The sequence below is a fragment of the Neofelis nebulosa genome, chromosome 1, assembly GCF_028018385.1.
Source record: "Neofelis nebulosa isolate mNeoNeb1 chromosome 1, mNeoNeb1.pri, whole genome shotgun sequence".
Lineage (NCBI taxonomy): Eukaryota > Metazoa > Chordata > Mammalia > Carnivora > Felidae > Neofelis > Neofelis nebulosa.
This window is the reverse complement of record NC_080782.1, coordinates 58813948-58841209: the sequence shown is the minus strand read 5'-3', so window position 1 is coordinate 58841209 and position 27262 is coordinate 58813948. Positions and strand designations below refer to the sequence as shown.

General features: G+C 39.9%; 1 protein-coding gene across 24 annotated transcripts in view; it reads right to left on the bottom strand.

The window, feature by feature from the left end:
* The window catches only part of TENM2 (teneurin transmembrane protein 2), a 1977383-nt gene that overhangs the window by 352162 nt on the left and 1597959 nt on the right, over positions 1-27262 (bottom strand). The window lies entirely within an intron of this gene.

The window sequence follows — 27262 nt, the reverse complement described above, 5'->3', positions numbered from 1 at the left end:
ATCTAGCTCATTTGCAATTATTCCTCACAGCCAAATTTCCCTTCCAAACATGGGAAATGATATTGAAAAAACTTGCGTTTATAAATCATTACCCTAATTCCCAAATTTTACTTTGGATCATCAGAGGAGCCCTAATTAGAAAACAAATACAAATATAGAACTTCTCATGCAGGCCTGGGAAAGTTTTTTTCTTGCCTGCTGGGAATATTGTTTAACCTCTTAGGACCACAATTTCCACCTTCACGATACACAGATAATAATTCCTCCCCCACATAAGTGTTGGTGGTTTCATGTATGCAAAGTGCTTTGATGATTTTTTTTTTTTTAATTGCAAGGGCAGTGCCAATGCTGTTTCAAATCTCTCTGGTCCCTCACATCTAAGGCTTTCCTAATGCACCAAAGTGAAAGGTTTTCCTCCGTGTGATGTTTCCAGAGGAAGATATCATTCCTTTCCCCCCCCCCCCTTCTTTTTTTAGTGGGTTGAGGGCACAAACGGAAAGACACTGTAAGAAACGGTATGAGGTCTAACCATTTCAGGTGTGAAATGAACTTTCTCTGGCATCACCAGCAAAGAGCTCTGAGCTGCGGTGCTAACTCAACTCAGGGAGGTGAGCCAAGGCTAGAATAAAAGCCTTAATTGAGAACGCCTTTGTGTGAGCGGATTTAAGGAAGACCTTTCAAATTAATTTAACATAGTCTCTTTTATTTAATTCTCTTTGTTCAAATGTCAACTTTTTGTCAGAATCTAGTGTGCTGCTTTCCTTCTGTCCTGATGGGCTCCTGCATGCTCGCCCAGCAACACTTTCTCCATCCGGAGAGCCTGTCTTCTGTGCAGAACTCTGTCTGGAGCAACTCAGGAGGTATTTTCATCCATCTGGACAGAGACCTGCAGCCTCTGCTGGTTTTTGCACTCACAGGCAGGGTTGCTCTCTAAATGGGTCGTGCTGGTTTCCACAGAAAGGCCAGATGTCTAGTGTCAGACTGCCCTGAGTTCTCATCCAGGCTCCACCCCTTTTTCTCCGTGTAATCTTGTGCAAGGTACTTGCATCTGTGTGCCTCAATTTCTCCATCTGTAAAATGGGGATACCTAGTACTTCCTGGGCTGTTGCTGAGTTAACACAAAGCATTTGGCTAAGGGCCTGGCTCATGTTAAATGGGTTGTAACCACAAGTTATCATCATTATGACTGTCGTTATGATTTTGGTGGCTTTTTCCTTACCTGACATATCTCATGCTCTGCTCCCTGCCAGTCTTTAGCATTTGATACAGTTGGTGATGCTATTTTCTGACTCCATCCCCGTACCTACTCCTTCTGTAGCTTTGATGATGTTACATCAACGTGATTGTGATTCTTCTCCTCTTTCCCTGTTTGTTGTCTTCTCTTCTATTTACTATTTTTCTGAAAATGTTGGAGGCTGTGTCCTCAGACCTCTCGCCTCCTATTGGTATACTCTCTCAGCCATGACAATCTTTCCACGGCTTCAGATGTCATTTCTGTTCAGTGACTACAACATCCCAGTATTTCTTAACATTTCTCACAGTCTGCTTTCCTTCCTTGCTCTTTTCGTCCATTCTTCCTTTCTCTCCATCTCTCTTTCTGGAATTCCAGACCCAAATTTCAGCTGCCTGTGGAGCGTCATCATCAGACCAATCCATAACTGATTGGGGTCAGATGTGTTTCCTGCCTCCCAGTAAAGGTCTTCCTACCTGAAACCCAATCTTTCTTTTCCTAAGAAGGGCCCTATGGTTTTCCTAGCCATCCTCAAGAACTCAGAGCTCCTTTGATTTTTCCTTCTCTTTTATTCCTCCACATCCACACAACATGCAGGGTCTATGGCTTCTTTCCCGTCATGGTCCTGGCATCTCCCAGCCTCCAACGAGACACAGCCCAGAGTGCATTAAGCTCACTGCTGAGAGGCTGAGTTATGTCTTACATTAACGAGCTAAAGCTCTGCATTTCTGTAACCCCGCTTCCCAGTTTGTCTTACACCTGCTTCCATGTGAACCCTTCCTCAAGAGCATCTGGGGAGCTTTTAAACACCCTGGTGTCCAGGACCTTCCCTAGTCCTATTATATCAAAATCTCTGTGTTGGTACCCAGGCATCCACATTGCTTCAAACTCCCGAGGTGATTCCAATGTGTAATCCAGGCTGCCAACTACAGCTTAAAGAGAGAGCTAAGCAAGAGTCAGCTATAAGATCAGTGCTTCTCAAACTTCAGCAGATGTTAGGATCACTTGGAGAGCATGGTAAAGCACAGATTGCTGGGCTCTACCCCTAAAGTTTCTAATTCTGCAGGTGTGGGGAGGGAGGGGAAGGGGGTGATGAAATTTGCATTTCTAGCAAGTTCCTAGGCGCTGCTGATGCTGTTGGCCTGGCGGGGGGGGGGGGGGAACCAAACTTTGAGCATCATACACTAAACTATTCTACTGGAGGCATCTGAAGGTGAATTCACTAAGAGGAAAGTCACACTTCATTAGGTCTGAGTAGACTAAGGAATCCTAAGCAATGCTGTAACAAACGGCTCTTAGAAGATGACCCCGATTAGCAGGAGGTGACAGGCAGTCACATCCTTTGTTCACAAATCCCTTATCTCTGCAATCACTTTGTCCATAGTGAAAAGACTAAGTTAATGTTCTGACCTCACTTACAATACTTAGGGTGATACTAGGTGCCCAAGAGATGCAAAACAAACAAACTATGGTACAGATTGCATGGACCTCCAATTCAAATTCCTAAGGGATTTCCTAAGCTCAGGAGTTTAGGTATACCTGTTTCTCTACTTATCATTGTACCTGCATCTATCTATCTGCCTATTAATCATTTTCTTTCTTCCTCCTTCCTTCCTCCCTTTCTCCCTCCCTCCATACCCCCCCTTTCTTTCTTTCTTTCTTTCTTTCTTTCTTTCTTTCTTTCTTTCTTTCTTTCTTTCTTTTCTTTTCTTTTCTTTTCTTTTCTTTTCTTTTCTTTCCCCTAAAATAAGGACCTTTGGACTAGGCAGCTCTCACAAATGTGGCAAAGAATATGGATGCCAACAAGGCAATTGCAGAAATATCCCATTACTGAGAAGAATATGGTTTCTCCTTTTTCATTTCATTTAGGTTTTAAAGGTAATTCTGACCTGATAGGCAGATAAATCTGTATTCAACATCTCTTGACAGAGATCATTGTAAATAGCATTCCTACCCGAATTCTTGAGACTTTATAGCAAGAAAGAAAGATGATGAATGTAATCTGGAATGGAGTTTATAAATCTTTTCAAGACCTGATTTTTTTCCTACTTTTCTGAGCATCTGTATTACAACCAGATCTTTAGCTAATATTGTTCTTGTTCCGAAAAGCAAAGTTTATCAGAGTTGTCTTGACTGTGAGCACTTTATAAGAGAAGGATGAGTCTCTGAATTCTGAGCAGAGGAAAAAAAAAAAGGTACCACAGACTGTACTCATTCAGCTAATGGCACAAATGAGACTTAAGAACCAAATGAAAGAGTAGAAATAGCGCAGGTCCTCATTGCTTGCTAAATTGGGGGAAAAATCCTACAAAGCTAAACTAAACCAGCTCATCAGTCAGTCCTTAGTCATATTCTAAAAGTGTGGATTAATCAGGAAGCGAGGGAAGAATGGAGCAGGGCCTCTGCCTCCCATTCTTTGAAGCACGCTAGAATGATGAGCCCAACATTATAAGCCTTTCTGCCATCAGAGACCAACCGAGTTAAGCTCATTTTGGGTGGTTATAAAGATTCATGCAGCAATTATTTAGAGGCTTGCACATCCACCCTTTAATCAGGCTGGGGAAATGCACATGCTGGCTATTTTCTGAATGTTTAGCAAGGAGGAAAAAGCAGGCATGATTCTAAAAGCAATTTCTCTCTAAACGCCTTGGAATTTACACTTCCCAGTTTCTATCCCTACACTCTTTGAGGTGAATCAGAGAGCCATCTATAAAAGTATCCAGAAAGGTCCTGAGAGGTTGATAATGGGGACTGGCTTTGCCTCCCAGCTCTGACTCCCTCCAACCTCAAACACCACAACGCAGCTTCAGTGATTGTCCCAGCGAGCAAGCTCTTTTCCTTCATGCCACTTCAGAACTTTCATTCTGTATCCAAGTGCCTTTCAATAAGGGCACATTTTCACCTCAGTGTTGGACTTTAGATTATAAATGTTTCTCTTCCTAGAGGACAGATTCGAGTTCAAGTCTCCTTTCTACTGCCCCCATAATCTAGCACCAGTTCAGAAATATTTACTGAATGAATCCATGTATGAACAAATAGTAGATATCACATATTTTGGTCAGGGGCCACATATCTTCACCATGAATTTTCTTCCTTTTCTGCCTTCCATTCATAATCCATGGTTTGCAGATAAGACCCTTCCCCACCAGATTCCACCCTCATACCCAGTTATTCCCCCTGCTCCCCTGAATTCAGACACACCTGCATGCAGGCTCTGCATCAGCATTTCAAGATCTCCCCAGGTGCACCATGTTAATACTGCCATGCCTTCACACTTGCTGGTGGCTTTTCCTGAAAACCCACCTGCCAGCACCAGCTGACTACTGGTCATGATTTAGGATGCCAGGCAGGTGCCAGCTCCGTGGGAGAGTTTCATCAGTCCCAGCTCCAGCACAGGCTTGGAGGGGCCTTGTTGTGCCCTTCTCTGCTCACCCATGCTCTCACAAACTAGGTTAAGGTCTCTCTGAGGCCATGTACCTGCTCTTAGTAATGGCTCACTCCGTGTATATTGAATAATGTGTCTATAACTGTAGATTCTCGATAAATATTTGTGGGATCCAAATGAATTAGTTATATCATTTCAAGGCAGTAAAAACTACCTGAAAGAGACTTCAGCTCCTTATGCCTCTAAAAACATTACAGAAAACATTAAACATTGATTGTCACCTTTTAAGCCAGTGGTTCTCAAAATTGCCCAGACCAGCAATATCAGATACCACCATAGAACAGGTTAGAAATACGAAATTTCAAGTCCTGCCTCCTCAGAACTCTTGAATCAAAAATTCTGATATAGGGCCTAGAAATTTGTATCTTACCAGCTGTCAAGGTGATTCTAGTGCTTGCTGGCAAGAACATCTGCTTTAATTAATTACAAGCAATATTTGGGGAACATCAACTTCAAATCTTAGGTCCATTCAAATCCTAGGTCCTATGCTTGGTTTGATGGTTAGACTGATTTGGTCAAGTCAGCCAAATTCTGTGAGGTTTACTTTCTTCATCAATATAAAGCAAAGGGACCCAAGGCTAGTGACCAAAATGCCTACAGTAAATGTTTAGCAGATGTCAGTTCCTAAGTTATTGTTTCCCAAAACATATGCCATCAAAGATTCATCCCAAAAACATTGAAGAAGAGGAGGAACAACAATGCTGCCTGGTCAAATAACTGAGAAATAAGGCATCTGTTCATGTCTTGGAGATTCTCAGTTCACCTAAGCATATTAAAGACTCTGAGAAGACTTACAACTTTTTTCAAAACTTTGATCCAGTCTTTTCCAAGCTTTTTCTATTTGTTTTCTTTCTCTCTCCCCTCGCTCACTTCCATTTAAAAAGATTTTTTAAAAATGTTTATTTATTTTTGAGAGAGAGGTGGGGGAGGGGCAGAGAGAGAGGGAGACACAGAATCTGAAGCAGGCTCCAGGCTCTGAGCTGTCAGTAGAGAGTGTCACAAGGGGCTCAAACTCACAAATAGTGAGATCATGATCTGAGCAGAAGTTGGAAGCTTAACCAACTGAGCTGCCCAGGCTCCCCTCCCTCCCTTCCTTTTTATTGGGGGAGGGGAGCATGCACGCAGAGTACATGCGTGGGTAGCAGTGAGTAAGAGGCAAAAGATTAGTTTCTGGTTATTTAGGAGGACAAAACAAACAACATTTCCACCCTGGATTTGCATTTTATATTGTTTGCTTTTTTATTTGAATTTTGGAAAAAGAATGACCTCAAGAATTTTTTAGTGACATATTGAATGTTTAGAAAATATGAATTATTGTTTGGCAATCACCCAACAAACACTTATTGAATACATACTAAATGTCAGGTGCTCTCTTGGGTGTTGAACATACAGAAAGAGGGGAAAGAACAAATCTGGATCAGAAAGGCCTGTATGAAGAGATGATATTTGAGCCAAGTTAATGAACAAGTCAGTCATGGGGAGATAAGGGGAAAGATCTAGGCATATGGAACAGGAAGAGGAAGGCTGTCAAAAGAAAAAACTTGGTGCTTCTGAAGAATGCAAAAAAAAAAAAAGTCTAGTGTTGTTGCAGAGTGGAAAGTATAAAGAATAGAAATATAAAAAGTTATGAGTGTTAGTCTGGCCAAATCACATCACATTAGCCCAAGCACATGGTCTGGCTTTATTCTAAGTGCAGTGAAAAACATCTTTTTACTAAATATGCTGCTTTGGCCTAATTTTTAGGCATGAGAATCTTGCGCTATATTCTTGATCTTCACTGGTGAAACTCAGAAACTTCAAACACCAGGAAAACCACATTTTTTCTCTCCATCCACCCCATCCACTCACCTATCTCCCTCGACCCTTCCTCCACCCCTCCCAAGAGTCACCTCTGGCTTCCAACATGCCAGGCACTATGCTTAATAGGTAGCAAACGTATAAAGGTAAATAAGACAAAGCTTCCATTCTTAAGGAATTGATCATCTAATAAAATACTTACAACGTGAAAGAGGCCTCGTAGAGGTATAAATGATTGTTCATTGCATTGAACTACCTTGCCATATTTCCCAGAGAGTCAATATGCATACTGGGGCTAAATCTTTGGGTGGAATGAAACAGCACAGACTCTGATTACTTACTACGTACAATGTGTTATTTGACCATCTTCAAAACCATGAGAAGCATCATTGTTTGGGTCCTGAACTTGCATAGAGCACAGGACCTAGAGTAATATGAATTTAAAGCTGACACATCAAACTTAGTTCCTCTGTCACCCCTAAGACCTAATCTTCCTTAGGGGTTGGATCCCGTACTTGAATGATTGTCCCACTACATAGTTTTAAAAGCCCTTGGAAATTATTTCCTTCTTTATTTCATTAACCAACGTCTTTTCCCCTCTAACACTTTCTTTAAATGCCTCTTATAAAAAACTTTTTCTGTTTCCTGTGGCAAAGGAAAGGAAGAAAAATAGTAGCAACGAAGCATATGCTAAGGTAATTTAAGAGTTGTGATAAGCCAAAAGGAAAGATAAACAGCCTCCAGAAACCCACAAAGTTAAAGAGGTTGTTCCTTTATAAAGAAGTCTAATTGGACACAGCAGGAGTCTTGATCAGTGTGCCTAGTTGTTTTATGGGCAGAATTTTCTACTACAATGTAGGAAGTTAAAGTGTGTATTCAACTTCTCTGAAATTGCTTTTCTCACATCCATCATTCAACCTTAAACTGGTATGAGCAATTGTGGAAGGGGTAGGATCATGGAAATGTATGTATAAACACTACTCTTGAGGTATGTAATGACCATACAGTTTGGTATGCCAACTCTTTGGAATCTGCAAACTCTTTGGCTTGAGCAGCTCCTCAGTTATTGTCTCGTTTTGAATTTCTCTTGTGATTTCTATAGTCCGTGAATTCTGAGTAGCCCAACCCCAACTGTTTACAGGAGGTGCTGATGCACCGTAAAAAGGCAACAAGAGAAAAAGAAGCCCATTGAAGAGACGACGCTCTACCTCTGTATAGCTTCCAGAGGAATCTCCGAGTTAATGTCAAATTTAATAAGGGAAGCTGGACAAAGATTCTAAGTTCTCTAGGGGAGGGTGCTTGATTCTACTGTCCATGTAGTATGCCATTACTATTAATAAACAATAATGGTAACTTGGCATGCCTGCTTCTCACTGTGCAAAGGAGAGACTATTTTTTTCCACACATTATCTTGAAGTATAATTATCCCTGTGTTATAAATGGTGAAACTAAAACACAGAGAAGTTAATTAAAGAACTTGCCCAAGGTAACAATAGTCCAAATGGGAAAGAGAATAAGGCATAGACTTTGGAACTCAAAAGAGAGGGTTTTTCAGAACTGTAATGGAGGCAAAATAAGCCCATGGACTCCCACTTTTCCCTGCATAGGAAATAGTTTTTGAAGTCTTTTTCTGGTCTTGCCCTCTGAAACAATAGGTTTTGAAAAGAGAAACACCCTCATCCCTAAGTAGCTGCACAATGGATTCTGAATGGCACCTGCTGTGCCATGTAAGCTCTTTCCATGTGATCTCTGCTTTGGTTCAGTACCCTGACAACAGGGCATGCTGCTGTACTACTGGTTCTCCACCTCAGGAAAGAAAGTCACTCCTGCATAGAGACCCTTGCAAATCCTGGATACATTGCAACATGGGGTGTTTTTTAGATCAACCTAATTCGATCCAGGTTGTTCAGAACATGCAACTCGGCATGAATACGAGGTGGGTATATATCTTCTATACATGTACAAGGAACTGCAGTTAGCTTATATTAATATATGCACCTTACTTCATCTCGGAAAAGAGAGTTTTTCACATTTAATGTTCCTGAAATTAGGACTTTACAATTATTGTTCACTTTTAAAGTAGCATTTATTTTTTTCTCCCACGGAATACTGTAATTCAGTCTATAGTGTGTTTACCATCAATGCCATTTATAATCAAGAATATATCATATTTATTTGTTTCTATCATAAGCCCCTTTCACTAAAGGATTTGTGGAATCTTAGAACAAAATACAACGACATATAAATAGAATTTACTCAGCACAGGAAGTCTCACTTTGTAAAAGTCTGAATCTTTTCCAAAGCAGGCTAGAGTAAAGTCAAACCATAGAAGCCTCTGGGTTATTTTGAAAAAAGAATCTCAAACTGATCTTATGCTGCTATGAGAACATGGGCAAGTTAGGGCCAGCAGAGTCTCAGAGTTTCACAACTCATCAGTGTCAGACAGATTGCCAGAAGGAAGCCAGGGGAGCTGGCTCTGGTGTGACGAGAGCCCTTTAAACCCAAGCAATGCCCAGCACCTGTGACACAATGGACATACTGCGGATATTTAATCAAGATGTGCTGACAGTCCATGGGTAACATCAGAACCAGAGGTGAGGCAATCTTCCACATTGCATACTCCCATATCAAAAATAACAACAACAACAACAACAACAAAAAATTACTTGATTTTGAATTCTTCTCCTTCTAGCTCCTCAGCAGTGACCTTAGCAGACCAGCATAAAACTCAGCTATGTTATAAAGATATTTGGTCCAGGCTCCCCAAACTCACCTAACCTTTTCATGACCCATGTAAGCTTTTCTTCCTATGTACTTGTTAAGTCCACCTAGAGAAGTATAGAAAATCAGGGCAATTGTGCAAAGGAAACAAATAATTTGTCCATTAGGAGTTATGATCTTACTTGGTAAATACATTAAACTCATCACTGAGAATAGAGGTTAGATAGAAGAAACTGAATGCAGGTGAAAAAGCTACTGGTAGCTTAGGGGAAACCAAGGGAAATCAATTACAAAAGTAAGAGCATATTTGGAGGGTAGTTTAAATCTAGGGTGGAAGAAGTTTATTAGTTCAGTGTGTTAAAACAAATCAGTGGTTTGAAACACATATATCCATGTCTTCATGTAACACAAAATGAGAAAACAAACTATGACTTAATATATGTGAAAAGATAGACAAAGCCCTATAACACATTGAGTACCTGGGGGAAAATAATAGAAGGAAACCACGGTGGCGGCAAGTTTGAGTCCATCAGAGATGAAACACCGTCCACTGACAAGGTACTGGAGTTTTCTGATCCTCAAATGTCTTATCTGGTAAGTAGGGATATTAGTACCCTTTGTATGTACCTCACCACATAGTAGTAATGTGGGTTTTAAATAGATACTGCACATGACAGGTCTCATCACCACCATCAAAGTCAAGCTAGATAACTGAAACTACAAGTTCAAATACCTACAGAGGCCAAGGAAATCACAGAAAAGAGTAAATGGAAAATACCTGCTCCATCTAAAAGGGACATCCTCTGCTTGGCTTAATTTACTTGTGGCTATGATATAATGGAAGAGGTACTACATTTGTTGTTATTTCAAAAAAAATTAAGACTACTTACATAAGATATCCTGATTTTCAATGTGGTTGCCTAAATAAAAACACTTAAAAAAATACCAGCAAAAACAATGCAAGTAGCTTTGTAAGCTCATTTGCCCATTACCTCTGAAATAATGTATACGAGCTTGTTCCTTGAAATAGAAAATGTTATACTGACATAAGCGATGATTATTATTTAATATCATCATATGACCATTATCATCAATCCAGAGGGGCAACGGTTTTAGTCTCCTATCTTTGGGTGGGAAAAATTGTTTCTGAGCTTTTAAAGAGAGCTGACACATTGGGCGACACAAGACATCTTTGGAAATGGAGTAAATGTATTATGATTAGTTCTTGTTCTTTTCTTAGACTTGTGATATTTGAAAGAAAATATCTGGCCCCAGTTCTCCCAATACTATAAAGGTATATCATGTTCATGAACTGGAGGAATATTGTTAAAATGTCCACACAACCCAAAGCAATGTACAGATTCAATGCAATCCCCATCAAAGCACCAATGGCATTTTTCTCAGAACTAGAAAAAAGAATCCTAAAATATTTATAGAACTACAGAAGACTCTCAATAGCCCAAGCAGTCTTGAGAAAGAACAAAACTAGAGGTATCACACTTCTTAATTTCAAACTATACTATAAAGCTCTAGTAATCAAAACAGTATGTTACTGGCGCAAAACCAGACACGTGGCTCAATAGAACAGAATAGACAGCCCAGAAATAAACCCATGCATATATGGTCAATTAATCTATGACAAAGGAGAGAGAAAGATACAATGGGGAAAAGACAGTATCTTCAAAAAATGGTGCTGGGAAAACTAGACAGCTGCACACATACAAATGAAACTGGACCACTTTCTTACACTATATATAAAAATAAATTCAAAATGGATTAAAGACTTGAATATAAGACCCAAAACCATAAAACTGCTAGAAGAAAACAGCAAGATCTTTGACTTGTCTTGTAGCAATATTTTTTGGACCAGTCTTCCTAGGCAAGAGCAACAAAAGTTAAAATAAACAAATGAGATTAAATCAAATCAAAAAGCTTTTGTACAATGGTAAAAAAAAAAAAAAGTACAACAAAATGAAAGAGCAACCTATTGAGTGGAAGAAGATTTTTCAAATCATCTGGTAAAAACTTAACATGACTTAATATGAATACAAAACAAAACACTAAATGAACAACCCAATTAAAAAGTAGAATACTTGAATAGATCTTTCTTCCAAAGAAGACCTACAAAAGGCCAACAGGCACAGGAAAAAATGCTCAACATCAAAACCACAAGGAGATATCACCTCACATCTGTTAGAATGGCTATTAGAAAAAGACAATAACAAGTGTTGGTGAGGATGTGAAGAAATAGGAACCCTCATGCACTGCTGGTGGAAATGTAAATTGGTGTAGCCATGGTGGAAAACAGTATGGAGGTTCCTTAAGAAGTTAAAAACAGAACTAACATATAATCCACCAACTCCACTTTTGAGTATTTATCCAAAAGAAAATGAAAACACCAATTTGAAGAGACATATGTTCATTGTAACATTATTTACAACAGCCAAGGGTGTGGAAACAACCTAAGTGTTCACTGATAGACGAATGGATAAAGAAGATGTGGACAATGAAATATTATTCAGCCATAAAAGAAAATGAAATCATGCCATCTGTAACAATATGGGTCGACCTAGAGAATATCACGTGAAATAAGTCAGAGAAAGACAAATACTGTATGATTTCACTTATATGTGGAATCTAAAAACACAAGGAAACAGAAACAGAGTTGGATACAGGAAACAGACTTTTGGGGAGGGGAACGAAATAGATGCAGGGGATCAGGAGATACAAACTTCCTGTTATAAGTCATGGCCTATAACGTACAGCACAGGGAATACAGTCACTAACATTTTAATAACTTTGTATGGTGACAGATGGTAACTACACAGATCGTGAGAATCGTTTTGTAATGTATAAAAATATCAAATCACTATGATGTACACCTAAAACTAATAGGATATTACATATGAATTACACTTCAATAAAAATAAATTATCCTAACATGACAGAAGAAAAAATGAAGGGTCCAAAAAGAAGGTGACATGGTGAGTTCTCAGTAAAATTAGGATTCAGATTGGATTCTCTGGCCCCCACTGTTACCAGGGCCCTTTTCTTTTTTACCATGACTTTCCTTTTTTGTTTCACAGATTCTTTTTATCTTCTGAACCCTTTCAGCAATTTGAGATCAATAAAGAGAGGCAGAAAGGGCCAAGTCTGCCCAGTGTAATATGACTTTTTTCCCTCCCTGTGAATTATTTTCACAACCAATTGTCAGTCTCTTAAATTCTAACTAGTTTTCAGTTTCCAAGAGATGGTAAAGAAATCATAATACTAGCATCCTAATATTTAAATAAGTGGTGTCCCATCCTATCTCTTTGCATTTTTTTAAAGCAAATTGCTTGACCCGAGTGAGAAGAACATGAGAAGAACCTACACAGAAATAGGTGTGGGGTCATAAGCTGGTAAAGACCAATGCTCCTTATTGCAGCAACAAAACCTCTGATACAAATGTATCAAAGACAGCAGTTACTGCAGAAAAATTAATGTGTAAACCAGTATCTTAAGCAGGCATAGTGGAAGGGGTGGGTGGGTAATGGTGAGATGCCCCAAGGAGAAGGAAAAGGTCATTGAGATGAAAATAAGCTTGGGAACTTGGAAAGAGTGCTCCATTACCACAGATGGGAAGAAAACACAGTGTCCAATCATATGGAAAAGAATGAAATGCGATTCCAGTCAAGTGTGAATGCCATTGAATGCATTGTAGAACTATTTGGGGAGCTGGAAGGAAGGAAATATGAGTCCTGTCCCCACCCCTCAGTCCACAGTTGGACATCAACACAATTCAAAAGCAGGAATTTGTAAGATCATCACTTAGATGAATGAATCTTTGTAAATCCTAAGTGAGGATGAGGGGTGGGAAGATGTGATAAAGAAAAATTGGTGGTCTTTCCGCATAGGGGCATGGACTATTCTGCTGAGGTGTTAAAAAGATGTTACACCATTAGCTGAGTTTATTTATTTATTTTTAAAGTTTAAGCAAGGAGACGCAAAGTTGGCCTTTGGAGTGGAAAGGTGCAGGATGGGGGAACAGGAATGACAGATCACTGCCTTTATTGTTAGCTTCCCATGGTTGAATGTTCACTGATGGAACTGGTTCAACTCCAAGATGCTGTCTTAGAAACAATTATTGTTTTCCACTAAAATACAACTGTAGCAGAAAACATTAATTTAAGTGATAACTGTCCAAATTCTTCAATATCAAGAATGCATGTATCCTCTCATCTTTGGATTTACAAGCCAAGAAATACGGACAATAAGCAACAGAAATCATAAAACAAAAGATTTGACAGAAGATGACAAAAGAGAGTGCTGGCATTGGCTTGAGGGGAATCAGAGAAAAGCTGGTATTGGAATTCTAAAGTGCCACACAGAATAGTTTTCCCATACCTTATTAGTTTATTCAGATTCTAGAGTTTGAGTATTAACTGTATTTGTTTTCCTTACTGACTTTTGGTTTTCTGTGCCAACTTTGCTGTACTATGCCATCAACCAGAAATGCCTTCTTCATTCTTTACCTCTTCTACTACAGAATGAGGAAAACAGCTTGGGAGCCAGGGTCTATCCCCACTACTTTCTTGGACCATTCTTTAAAAATTGAAAATGTCCTCTGCCTACCTTTCCTCCATCCTTTGACTTCGTTCACTATTTGTTGTTCTTTCACAATGTTGTTTACTGAGAGTCTGCTATGGGCCAGAATCTGTGCTAACTAAACACATAGAGTAAGTAAAACAGAACACAGGGAGATTTGATTCTTGTCTTCCAGGAGCTTTAATCTAAAACTGAATGTAGTCAAACAGCACAGGGGGTTCAATAAGAGAGAGACATGGGAAGGGAGATTAACCCAGACTAGGAGGATCAGAAAGGTTTCTTGGAGAGAAGACCACCATTTGCAAAAATTCAAAGTCACAGCTGTGGCATATTCGTGGAGTGGGGTGAATGATGAGAGATGGGGGCAGGGAGGGAGACAGAGCCTTTTACAATAGGCTTAGAGGTATAGACTATAACCAGGGAACAAGGGGATACCACAGAAGAGTTTCAAGCAGCAGAGAGACTTGTTTACATATGCATTTTACAGAGATTCTGCAGATAGAATTGTGAACTGGATTAACAGAAAGACAGACTAAAAGAAAGAAGGATCAATTAGGACCATTTTTATCCCTGGGCCAAAGATAATATTAATTTGAGCTACGGGAGTAGCAGCAGGGATAGAAAAATATCTGAGTCAAAAATGATAGGGTTTGGCAATTTATTTTCGGTAGAATTGAGGGAAAGATGCCTTCTAGGTTTCTGACTTGAGCAAATGATTGGATGATGGGGCATGCACTGAGATAAAGGAGACCAGAGAAGGATCAGATGGAGGAACATGTTTGGGTTTAAATCTGTTAAGTTTCATTCCAGAACTGGAATTGACATTTGAATTGTCTATTGGACATCCTAGCGGAAATATCCAGGGCAGTTAGATACGATAGGTAAAAGATTTAACCTGGAAAAAGGGATAGCGGGGCCATAAAGTCATAACCAGTAATTAAAATTTTGAATGTGAATGATCTCCCCATGGGAGAGTGTGTAAAAAGTAAAAGAAAAAGGGCCTGGGTTTTAACTTGCAAATGCTTTGGCATTTAAGGGATAAACAGACAAAAGGTATTCATAGGAAGACAGAAGTGGTCAGAAACAAAGGAAAGAGGAAGAGAAGTATGTAGAACCAGAGATGCCAAAGGAAAGGGCAGTTAAGGAGGAAGAACAGTCACAAACTGTGAGATCTAATGTTTAGTAAACATTAGAAATGTTTACTAAATTTAGCAAATAGGAGGCTCTGGTGAGTGTAGTAGAAGTAGTTAATAACTAAGCAAAAATAATAGGTTGCAGAGTAGGTGGGAAGTGAGAATAGAGTGAGAGAGGATAGAAAACACTTCCTAGAAATTTTTCACAGAGAGAAATAATTCCCTACATATTTAAATCCTGCCGGCAAAGATCCTCCAGAGAGGGGATACTACAGGAAGAAGGTGAGATCAGATGGGATCTAGAACACGGTGGGGGGGGGGGAGACTATGATGGTTTCCCATTGTGGCAGAAATAAGATAGGAGGCTTTGAGCTCTATGCCCATAAACAACATCTAGCAGCTCTGTCTTGCTTCCTATTCAACTGGATGCTGATGTGTGTTGAATTGTGCCCCTGAAAAGATATGTTGAAGTCCTAACCCTTGATATCAGTGAATGTGATCTTATTTGGAAACAGGATCTTCACAGATGTAATTAAGTCATCTTAATTATACTGAGTAAGAGTGAGCCCTAAATCCAATCACTGATATCCTTAAAAATGGGGATTTGGAGACCCAGAGATACACACAGTAAGAAGATGACCATGGAAAGATGGAGGCAGAAATTAGAGTTACATTGCTACAACCAAGGAATGCCAAGTGTTGCTGGCAACTATTGGTAGCCAGGAGAGGGAAGGGTTTTCCCCAAGAGCCTTTAGAGGGAGCATGTATCAACCAACACCATGATTTTGGACTTCTGTCCTCTAGAACTGTGAGAGAGTAAGTTTCTATTGTTTTAAACCACCCAGTTTGAGGTGCCATCTAACAGTAGCTATAGGAAACTAATACAGATTGCCAAAACCAGGAATTCCCTAGACTAGTACCTAGAGATTATGGCCATACCACCAAAAACTTAGCATTAGAGGCAACTACCTCAAAGGCACCATCAACTCAGGGCAGCAGCTACTAAAAAAAATGAAAAAATAAGTCTTCGTTAGATAAACATGCATCTTTTCTCATCACGCCATATGGTACCCTCTTCTGTTCTAACAGTGATCAAGCTCACACCCACAATCAGAGATGATTTTAGATCTACAAACATTACAATGACCTGCAGTCAACAGGCCCAAGTAGGGAGGCCTTCACTGAAGATGCATCTGCCTCTATACAGCTCCTGTCTACCACTGTCCTTTTAAAACTGGATCAATGAGAATGCCTTGAATGCATCTCGACTTGCACCAAATATTAAATGATATAGAGAGACCAAAGAAATGACCCTTGTCTTTAAGTGGTGACAATTTAATGTTGACACAAGTGACTTATATGCATGAAATACCAAGAGAATATTACAAATCAGAATGTAATGAAGTGCTAAATTGAATAAGGCAGACTGTAACACTGTGAGGCAATTCTGACTCTGGCTCACGTCGGGCAGAGTTGGTTGGGAAAACTTTGGGAACAAGATGGGACCTGTACTGAGATGGATGCTGGCTTAGTAATGAGGAAGCAGAGTGGTTACATTACTCTCTCTGTTTTGGGTCATCCTAAGCTGGGGATTTTGAGTAAGGCGGGGGGCAGGGTTGGGATAAAGAGCTAAAGTCCTAACAACTGCACGGGGCTCCCTAATCAACAGAAACAAGTGTAGTCAAATCTACAGATATGATAAAAATGCTCCAGTGCCTAACCATTCAACACCTAGCACTGTCTCAGACACACAGCCCTTGATCAATACATATTTGCTGAATGACAATATGCCTGAGAATATTAAATAGCTACCATTTGGAGGTTCTGACATTGTATTAAGTGTTCTGCATGCCCCCATCTTTTGTATTTTCTTTTGACTTTTTTTCTTTTGATCAAAATTTAGAAAATGAACTCAGTTTAAATGATCAAATAGTTATACAACATTTGGTTCAAAAATAGCAATCATTTTCCATCACCACCAATTTTTTCCTTCCCAGAGGCAACTATATTTACCATTTTTTTTTTTTTTTACATAGGAGAGGCTGATCTTGGCTTTTTTCTCTACCTTCCCAGTACAGATGTATCTTTTCCATCTCCCCATCTTTCTTAGATAATGCTTAGACTGTTATTAAATGTTGACACTATTATGGCCATGTAAATGCTATTCAGAGCTAAAACATGTAGTAAATCATGAATATTTTTAAATTTTTTGATTATTTTTTTTCTGGAGTTGTCTTTTTAAAATTTACTTTAGGAGTGCCTGGGTGGCTTAGTCCATTAAGTGTTCAACTCTTGATTTCAGCTCGGGTTATGATCTCATGGTTTGTGAGTTTGAGTCCCACATCAGGTTCTGCACTGAGAGCTGGGAGCCTAGTTGGGATTCTCTCTCTCCCTTTCTCTCTGCCCCTCCCCCCTCCCCTGTTCTCTCTCTCTCTCTCTGTCTCTCAAAATAAACAAATAAACATTAAAAAAAAGATTTACTTTAATTTCTGTACACTTAGCACTCCAGAGACTGATTCCTGTGGGTCAAGTTCCTGTTGTACTACTTAATTACTATGTATCCTTAGGCAAGTTACTTAACCAATCTGTGCCATAGTTTTCCCTTCTGTACAACAGGGATAATAGCAAAACACAGAGTAGTGGTGTCAATTTCTCCAGACAAAACACCACAAAGCATGTTGTGGTCAAATAAAGTTGAGTTTACTAACTCACTGCAAGGAGGAATGGGGAACCATGGAGTGCTTCAGTAGAAGAGGACTGTAGGGGGCTGTGTTATGTGATCTTAGAGAAGGCTCAAGGAAACAGGTTCACTCTGCATTTGGTGCTGTCGGAGAGGGGGTGATTCTGTGATCAGACATTTCAATGTATTGTATCTATAGGAAGGGTTGACAAGAAGAGGCTGATGCTATAACTGATAAAGAAAGAACACTCCTTTGAGCCTGGAGAGGGAAATGTTTTGAATATTTGTGTTTGGGATAACAAGCCTTGTTTCTGTCTGTGTTTAAGCAATATTATAAAGTGGTGTTATTTTTATTTCATCCTAGCCACACAGTGGCCTTGTTGCGTTTTGGTGTTCTCCAAGATTGTTTCTACTAAAGGAGAGAACACCATGACCCAGCTGGGGATGCTAGGCTAGCTCCAGACAGCACCTCTGCCTAGATGTTGGCATCAGGCTGGTTCCTAGCACCAAGGGCTACTTTTCTCTTTCTCAGTGGTGAGGATTAAATGAGCTATCATTTACATATAAAAAACATTAGTAAAATGGTTGCCATAGAACAAGCCCTTAAAATGTTTGTTATAGGACACTAAAAGCACAGGCAACAAAAGAGAAAAGTAGGGAAAGTGGACATCAAAATGAAAAACCTTTGCCTATCCAAGGACACTCAAGAGAGTGAAAAGGCAACCTGCAGAATGGGAGAAAATGTTTGCAAATCATACTTCTAATAAGTGACTGATATCTACAGTACATAAAGAACTACAATTCAACAGCAACAAACATCTTATTAAAAGCTAGGCAAAGGACTGAAGCACATATTTCTCCAAAGACAACACACAAATGGCCAATAAGTACCTGAAAAGGTGCTCAAGATCACTAATAATTAGAAAAATGCAAAAAAACCCACAATGATCTATCACCTCACATTCATTAGAATGGCTACTATAATAAAAAAAAAAAAAAGGAAACAAAATAATCATCAGTAAGGACAGAGAAAAACTGGAATCCATGTGCATTTCTGGAGAAAATGTAAAATGGTATAGCCACTATGGAAAACAGTATGGCAAGTCCTCACAAAATTAAACACAGAGTTACTGTATGTTTCAGTGATTTCACTCCTGGCTGATATACCTAAAAGAAGTCAAAGCAGGTATTGGAACGGATGTTTGCACACCCATGTTCATAGCAGCATTATTCACAATAACCAAAAGGTGGAAACAACCCAAGTGTCCATTGACCTATGCATGAATAAACAAAATGTGGCATAGAGATACAAAAGAATATTGTTCAGTCTTAACAAGGTAGGAAGCTCTAACACATGCTACAATATGGATGAACCTTGAAAACACTGTCCTGAGTGAAATAAGCTGGTTACAAAAGGACACATACTGTGTGATTCCACTTCTAGGAGGTACCTAGAGTAGTCCAACTTATAGAGACAAAATAATATGGTGGTTGCAGGGGGTGGGGTGGGGAGGGGAAGTAGAGAGTGTTTTATGAGTCCAAAGTTTCTGTTAGGGAAGATTAAGATGCTTGGAGATGGGTGGTGGGGTGATTACAACACTGTGAATGCATTTAATGCCATAGAACTGTATGCTTAAGAATGGTAAAAATGGTGGGGGTGGAGTCTGGTCAGTTGGTTGAGCGTCCAACTTTGGCTCAGGTCATGATCTTGCAGTTTGTGAGTGAGCCCCACATTGGGCTCACTGCTGTCAGCACAGAGCCTGCTTCAGATCCTCTGTCCCCCTCTATCTGTCCCTCCCCCACTTATGCCCTCCCCAAAATAAATATTTAAAAAATGGTAGAAATGGAAGATTTCCGGTTATATATATATTACTACAAAAAGTGTTAGCTAAACTAAAAAATAGTATCAAACCTGACCTCTGCTCCAACTGTCTAATTCTCCTTTCAAAATATTTAATGAAAAAAAAATGCCATTTAATATTCATTACAACTGTAGAAGCTTTATTACTTTTACTACTGTTTTACAGGTTAAAAAAAAAAAAGGAGGGGTGCCTGGGTGGCGCAGTCGGTTAAGCATCCGACTTCAGCCAGGTCACGATCTCGCGGTCCGTGAGTTCGAGCCCCGCGTCAGGCTCTGGGCTGATGGCTCGGAGCCTGGAGCCTGTTTCCGATTCTGTGTCTCCCTCTCTCTCTGCCCCTCCCCCGTTCATGCTTTGTCTCTCTCTGTCCCAAAAATAAATTAAAAAAAAAAACAAAAAAAACCCAAAACAAAACAAAACAAAAAAAACGTTGAATAAAAAAAAAAAAGGAGACCTAGATTATGTTGTTCAACATTATTGTGTTAGAAAGTGGCTGAGCTATAATGTGAATCCAAGTAGGACAGACCTCAGAGTCCAACTCTTAAGAATATGGTTACTCTATTATTTTGGGAGACGTCAAGAGATTTACCTGGGGCTAGGACTCTAACTTCTATTGAAACTTCCCATTGGTAAATGTAATCCATCTTTTCATTCAAGAGAGAACTGAGATATCTCTAATAAGGGAATGGGGCCACACTTTAAAATGGCTATTGAAAAGTATGCAAGAAGCTACTTAAGATTAAATGCAGTTTTTAAGGGACTTTGGGAGAAGCTGAAGTTCTGGATAAAAGCTGTTAGGGCAAGAAACTGTTAAGATGTGGCATATAGCTACTATTTTCTGGGCTTGCCTAGGACCTCTTTGTGTATGTACCAAGGAACAGGGACAGAGATGGAGAGGTAGAATGTACACAACACTTATCGACCTTGGGAATTTTGTCAATAGCAAGATTATTTGCTGAGGAGGAGCAGTTCTGTGCCATATGTCACTTCTATGCTGCGCATCTCCAAAGGAATTACCTGTCCATCTTACCTGTGTGCTCATTTGCACCATGGTACAGAAAAGCGGTTCCAACCCTAGCTGGGCTGGAAATTGATGGACCTTCAATCAAAAAGTGTATCTGTGTTGCAAGAAGGCACATCAGAAAAGGTCTGGTCTCTTTTTGCTGTACTCCTGGGCTAGTTACCAGCATCAGGAGGGAGTCTTGAGAACCATCATTTCCCAATTCTCAGGGTAAGAGACATTGTTTCAGAGGCCAGGGTGAATCTCTAGGAGCCCAGGTCAGTGCTGGAGGCAGTATGCTTTTTTCACTTGCTGCCGGGTTGGCTTTTAACATTTTCAGCTAAGTGTTACAGGCCCCCAGGTCACATTTCTCATTTTCTGCCAGAAAACGGCAAGGAGCTGCTTTGCTGACTGTAGGTCAGTGGCCTAGAGGGTGGAGCGAAATCCAGACTACCCAGGAGGAGGGTATGGGGGCCCTATAACTGGGACGGCCTGGTCAAGCTGGGCACAAGGGACTTACAAAAAGAATGTTAGAGCAAGAATGGAAGGTTAGAGACCTTTTGGTCCCAAGGACAACCTTGACAGGTAGGGAAGCAGAAGCACAGGGTAACTGAATGATTTGCCAAAGATCAAGCTGTGAATCAGGTACAGAGCAGAGAACAACCGAGTTCTCCAATTTCCACTTCAGAGCTGCCTCATTACGTCTGTGATTCCCAAACTTATCAGACCAGAAGAACACTTGAAGGGAGCCATAAAGTCACAGTTTCTAACCCCCTCTGAAATTTATTAAACCGAAGTCTAGGGGAAAAGTGTGGGGATACGTGTGCTTCTCAGAGAAGTGGAAGAGTATTGTGTGATGCCGTCATCATTTTTTCAGACTTTAAAAAACTGTAGCCCATCCCCCTTAATATATTGTTTTCACTGCATTCTGTATATCTATTTAAGCTACACAAATATTTTAACATTTAAGAGAGGGATGAGGAAAAAAGTCTCTGAAGTTAGGAAAGTTGGATTTGAAATCCAGGTTCTTCATTTCCCAGCTTTGTGATATGGGCAAGTTACTTCACTTCTCTGTGCCTCAGTTGTCTCATCAATAAAATGGGTACAATGGCAAACCTTACTGCCTTGGGATGTGGTGGGGGGGGGGTCACATAACAGTAAATGAAGAAAGGTATATGAAGTGCTTGGCCTAACAGCTAACATGAGGGGAGGAAAAATTCTCAGGCTGAGGGCCGAACCCCATGTGGCTATGCACTTAGGGCAGGAGCAGTGGCTGTCTCTGTGACCTCTACACCCTCGAGACACCACCCTGGACTTGGCCACACTGCCCAGGGGCCTGGGAACTCCTCTGGAGGAGAAGCAGCCAGGGCCAACCACTGCCTGGGTCCCAGGAAGGGGTTACAGGGAGCTCTGAACATCTGACTCAGACAGCCAGGTTGAGCCAGGGAAGAATTTAGAACCAAGTGGCTCACGCACGAAACAAAATCAATGTGATAAAGGGAATGACGTTGGGACTTGATTTCCAGACCCTAAGATCACAAGTGAGAAAGGAAGTCTTTCCCAGACAGGTGTACCCTCTCTGGTCAGGAGTCCTACCCAGAGTACCCACCCTGTTCTTTGCACCGGCCCTGCCACGACAATGTGCCCAAGTAGGGTTTTTAAAAACCGTCTCATTTAAATATGAACTATAAAGGCCTACAGTGCCTAAAAACGTCCAAAACAACACAAAAGAGGTCTGTTGAATATTTTTTACAAAATAAGCATATTCCCCACGTGGAGACATTCTGATCTGCCCTCCTTCCCTTTAATTATCTGTTTTTTTCCATCATACATGATAAAAATAAGTCGATTAATAAAATGAAGGGATTTACTGAAGACAATTAATTAATTTATTTAATAAATATTGAGCATCTGCTATGAATCTGAGATCAGAAACCCTGCGGTGGAGGTCTCCACATGATGGAGTGAAGCAGAGGAGACAGCAGAGCCTACAAAGGGCAGAAGATGAAGTCAAAATGCAGGACATGCGGAGAGGTGGCAAAGCACCTCACGCTGTACAATGACTTTCAGAAAAGGAGTCAGTGTTATCAGCACAAGACAATCATCAATGTGCATAGTAATTGCTGTGAGCTCTTCAGAAAATCCAAAACTGAATTAAATTACACTGAGAATAGCTGCTTAAGAGGGCAAGACAATTTATAGTATGTTAGAGAAAAAAAAAAATTCACCCAAACCTAAAATATAATAAAGGGGAAGAAGTTTCATTAACTTAAGAAAAATTCTGGGTACCCCCTTTTTGCTTGTCCCAAATCCAGCCCCATGGACGATGGGTGGGCCATCCTCAAATGGTGTGCTTTCATTTTCATCAGAATATAGAAGTTCTAACATATCTCTGGCTATGCAGACAAATTTGTAACATAGAATGTCTGTTTTTATAGGTCTAACTACAACCTCAAAGTCAGTTAATTCCTAGAAAAATTTAGTCATGAGCAATGATATTTAAGGTCTCTTGTCTCCGGGAATGCGGTATATACATGGTAAAACTAAGGTTTATCTATGGATCAAGTTTTATCCCTGGGCTGTGCAATGTTTGGACATTTGTAGAATTGTCTTTTAACTGCAAGTGTTTTCTATGGCTTATGTGGGGGACATTTACAAGAAATTTTGACAGGAAATTCTTTAGCAAATGTATTATGGCATGGTACTGAGAATTTAGTCATCTGGGATGCACACATTATCTCTTTTAAGGGAAATTTATTTCTGGCCTCCCTATGAGAATTCATAGAATTTCCCTGAAGAAGTTGATTTGTTTTCATCTCATGGATGTTATGCATCTTGTCCTAAATGTGTTTCCCTTTTTTCTTTGGTTTCTAGGAAGCTTAGAATCAAATTTTCTGCCTATCTTAAAAAACGGAATGTGACTTTACATATGAGCCTATACATATGTTTCCCACCCTATCTCCCATACATTTTTCCTTCACCCTTATTGTGTCATCTAATTATAGTTTTCCAGTAAAAAAAAAGTGTTATAAGCTATCAAATATTATGGGGGAGATATAAGAAAATGAACAAATGAATAGATGGTTGAATGAGTGAATGCATGGATGGCTGAATAAATGAATGGAGTTGTTCTCTACACTGGATCTTGGCCAAGAGGTGGGAAGTGATGGAGTTCTTGCTTTCTGATGCTGAATAAGTAAGGTAATCATTAAGTTAGGTAAGCAACTGAATTCTTGGGCCACTCATGGAAACCTGAAGCTGGCTGGTCCTGATGTACTATTTTTGTTTATAATTAACTAAGACATTGCTATTTTTAAAAAGGGCTCGGGGCACCTTTAATGCACAAATGAAGACTCTCCAACTGAGACATCTCTTTTGCCACAAAGGACCAAATGAAAGGGTCCTGGCAGAGACTTCCTTTTTACATTCCTTCTGTATAGTTTGATGTTACTAATGAAGGTTTTAAACCCTTTATTTAGACTTAAAAAAAAACCCAAAATTCAACCTTTTATGAGAGGGGAGGTGAGCCAATGTTTTTAGATTATCATGTGGCTGCATGTATATTTTCTGCCTTGTATGCTGATAACAAACTGCAACCCTATTCTAATTTGGAAGGTTGTCTTATTCTTCCATCTGCAGGATCCTCCATTATGCTGCTGCTGGGATCCAGATTTTTTTCCAGATGAGTTATTTCATAGGATTTGAAATTATGCTTCTGTATACAGGAAACAACTCTGGAGCTAACCCGCCCTGGCAGAAGATCAGAACACGGGATGAGCCACTTGCCAGAGCTCAGCTATCTGGAAGAAAATACTTGAAGGGAAAGGAAAACACCACTCTTCAAAGCGTCTCACTAGCCATATCTGGATATCTGCTCGATTGGCATAGATTGAGGGTTAGAACAATTTGGCTCCGGAGGTGCTGAGGTTTTAGTACTGTCCACTAAAAAATACACTACCATCATAGAAAATAATGACAGTCAAGTCATAAAGGTGAAGTTTTCTTGTTGCTTTGAGGATGTTTTCATGTTGTCAAAACATTTTAGTTGTGTAGCTTATGTCCAGTTTGTCTCTTTAGAACAGAGGCTCTTTGGGCAGGAAATGTGCACAGCGACTCTCCTAACGATGGGCTTCACTAATGTTAAGTATTAACAGCAACAAGAAGAGGCCAAATAAATTTTTTTTACTGTCATGTATGGGCTGAATATGTTGGAAGAGGTTTTATTTCACTTAAGAAAGAGACAAAGATCAAATTGGTACCAGATCTTCAGAACACAAGGTCAGTGACAAGAAACCAACTTAAAAAATTCTGTGTAATTAACCAGCTAAACGTAACACAACCAATCACCTGGTCATTTTGTTTGTGTCAAGACACCTACAGAAAATCCAGCCCCTTTCATCAAATTCAATTCAGAACACGGAGACACGGCTTTGTACTTTGCACCTTCTGTGTCAAACTCTATTTTTGATCCTTTATGTCAAATCTAAATTCATGGCAACAGCATTCAGATCTTGATAGAATCCCCAAATCGCCCTAGACCCCAAATCCATTCCACAAGACACACACACACCTAAGAGCACACATATTTGTACTGGATTTACACTCACTTAGCTAAGCGAGAGTCAAGAATTTTGAATGACTGCCTGTTGGCCAGAGCTTTAGCAAGTTTTCATATAAGTACCTGCTGAAAACAAGGGTATTGCACAATCGGGTGTTCACCCCTCGGGTGAAGAAATCATATCCATACAGCTCTCATTTGGGATGCAAATGGACCCTCAAATGTTCTGTGGTATTTTCCCTGTTACTGAAGCTTAAATCACTATCAATCTTAAGCGAGCTGAACAAATTGATGTGACTGATGAAAAATGGATAAGTTTGACTCCGAACACACAGAACTGTTGTGTCCACCAAAATGAGGTCTTGATTAGTCAGATAGCCAACAAAAATACCCTATCAACAACTTACAATCTGATACAATGTCAAAAAGGAAAAGAAATCACTCAGTGTTATCACTGAGAAAACGTTCTGTATGGCCCTGAGATACAAACTGACCTCTCTTATGGAAATCATCTTTGCCTGGCTATCTATATATGCATAAAAGGATATACTTTTTAAAAGCTCATTTTCTCCCTAATAATTGTCTGTTTTTAAAAAGCTATCAGCAGGTGCACCTCATTTCAAAAGCCTCTTGTCCTTCATAATACAATATTCATCACGATTACATAGTATGAAATAAAAAGCAGCAAAACATAAGCGAGGATAGTTCAATTAAATGCAACATAATCTCTGCAGCAAAAAGTGGTTCTGTAGCTAAAATCAGGTTCCAATGAAAGGAAAAAGGGAATATATTTCCACATATTTTTAATTATATAGAATTTCCTCAAACATGATTTTTCATAATATATTCCATTAAGTTAACATCACATTTGAAGAAAGAGCATTTTCCGATTTCATTTTAAGCCTGATTTTGAGCAATTACAGTGTCATTGTTCCGCAGTAGAAAGGTTGAATTCATTTACTGTGTGGTTATGCTAGTTATGATTGATGTCTCTTCTCCAAATGATAAACCAATCACCCCAATGATGTAATGTCATTTTAAGAGTGCCATAATCACATTTCTCTCAAACTAGAAGCTCTGATGAGTTCTAATAAAGATTTATGGTAGATTAAAGGCCTTCATAATATCAACAATGGATTGCTCATTTGATGAGAGATTTGATTAGGTAATTTTTTTGAAAAAGAATACGAGTTTACTAAATATATCAGGCCTGGCTTTGAAGAAGGGCATGGGCCATCATAGAGAGCAGTCTATCATTCCATCTTCAGAATGAATCATCTTCAGTATATTTGGGGGGTCCTCTCTAAACCAGAGGTTGAGGCCTGTGGTGGCATATTCTCGTGGATGAAGCCAAAACACAACCTCACCAAGGTGCACTCTTGGCATGGAAAGCTCCTTATTGCCTTTGATGGGATATGTTAATTAACATATTGAGATGATAACTCCAAAGCTTTTGGGTCAGGAACAATTAATTTCTGAAAACGTCTCTCTTTGGGCCATGGGTACTTAACCCTAGATGTCGTCCACTCCTATGTTTATATGTTTTGTGAACATTTCACCAACAAGACACCAAAATAAGGCATGACCACTGCTGAGCCCAGGGCAATTCTACCTAAAATCCAGAGATTGGAGCTGCAGCAGTAGCCACAAAATCCTCAGAGGTGGCACAGAACCTTGTGACCAGTGCCTCTGCTCTGTGCAGGTGAAAACCACAAGGAGAATTCAAGTTTTAGAGGCAATATTTATCATGGTACCATGCGATCAGCTTGTTAAATTCAAGTGAAGTGGTACATGCCGAGGGTTATAGGAGAGGTCACCCCCCAAACACTTTAGACTTGGCAAGGCATTCAGTATTCATGTCAAGGGAATGCATTTTAATCACAAAATCATCTAAACAAGCAAGCAAGAAAGAGTCAGAAGCCAACCATCAAAAAGCAAGAGATCTGAAATGCACACAAATTGGGCACGTGAGGGTGTCCAGGGTCACTCGGCTATGACCAGAATGGTAGTAATACAAAATTCAATATTCCATTGTCTCTCTACACTTCACCTTTGAGACCCGAGCGCTCTCATGTGCAGCAGTGGGCAAATCCCTCTCACTGAAGGAGGCCCAAGCCCTGTTAAGATAAGCAAAACCTCTTTAGTAACTGCGACCTTCAATAAATGTATCCTGGAACAGCAATGCCACAAAGCGACAAGCGTATTTCACCTGATGCTGCCCACACCACCTTCTCCCCAGCCCTCGAGTCAG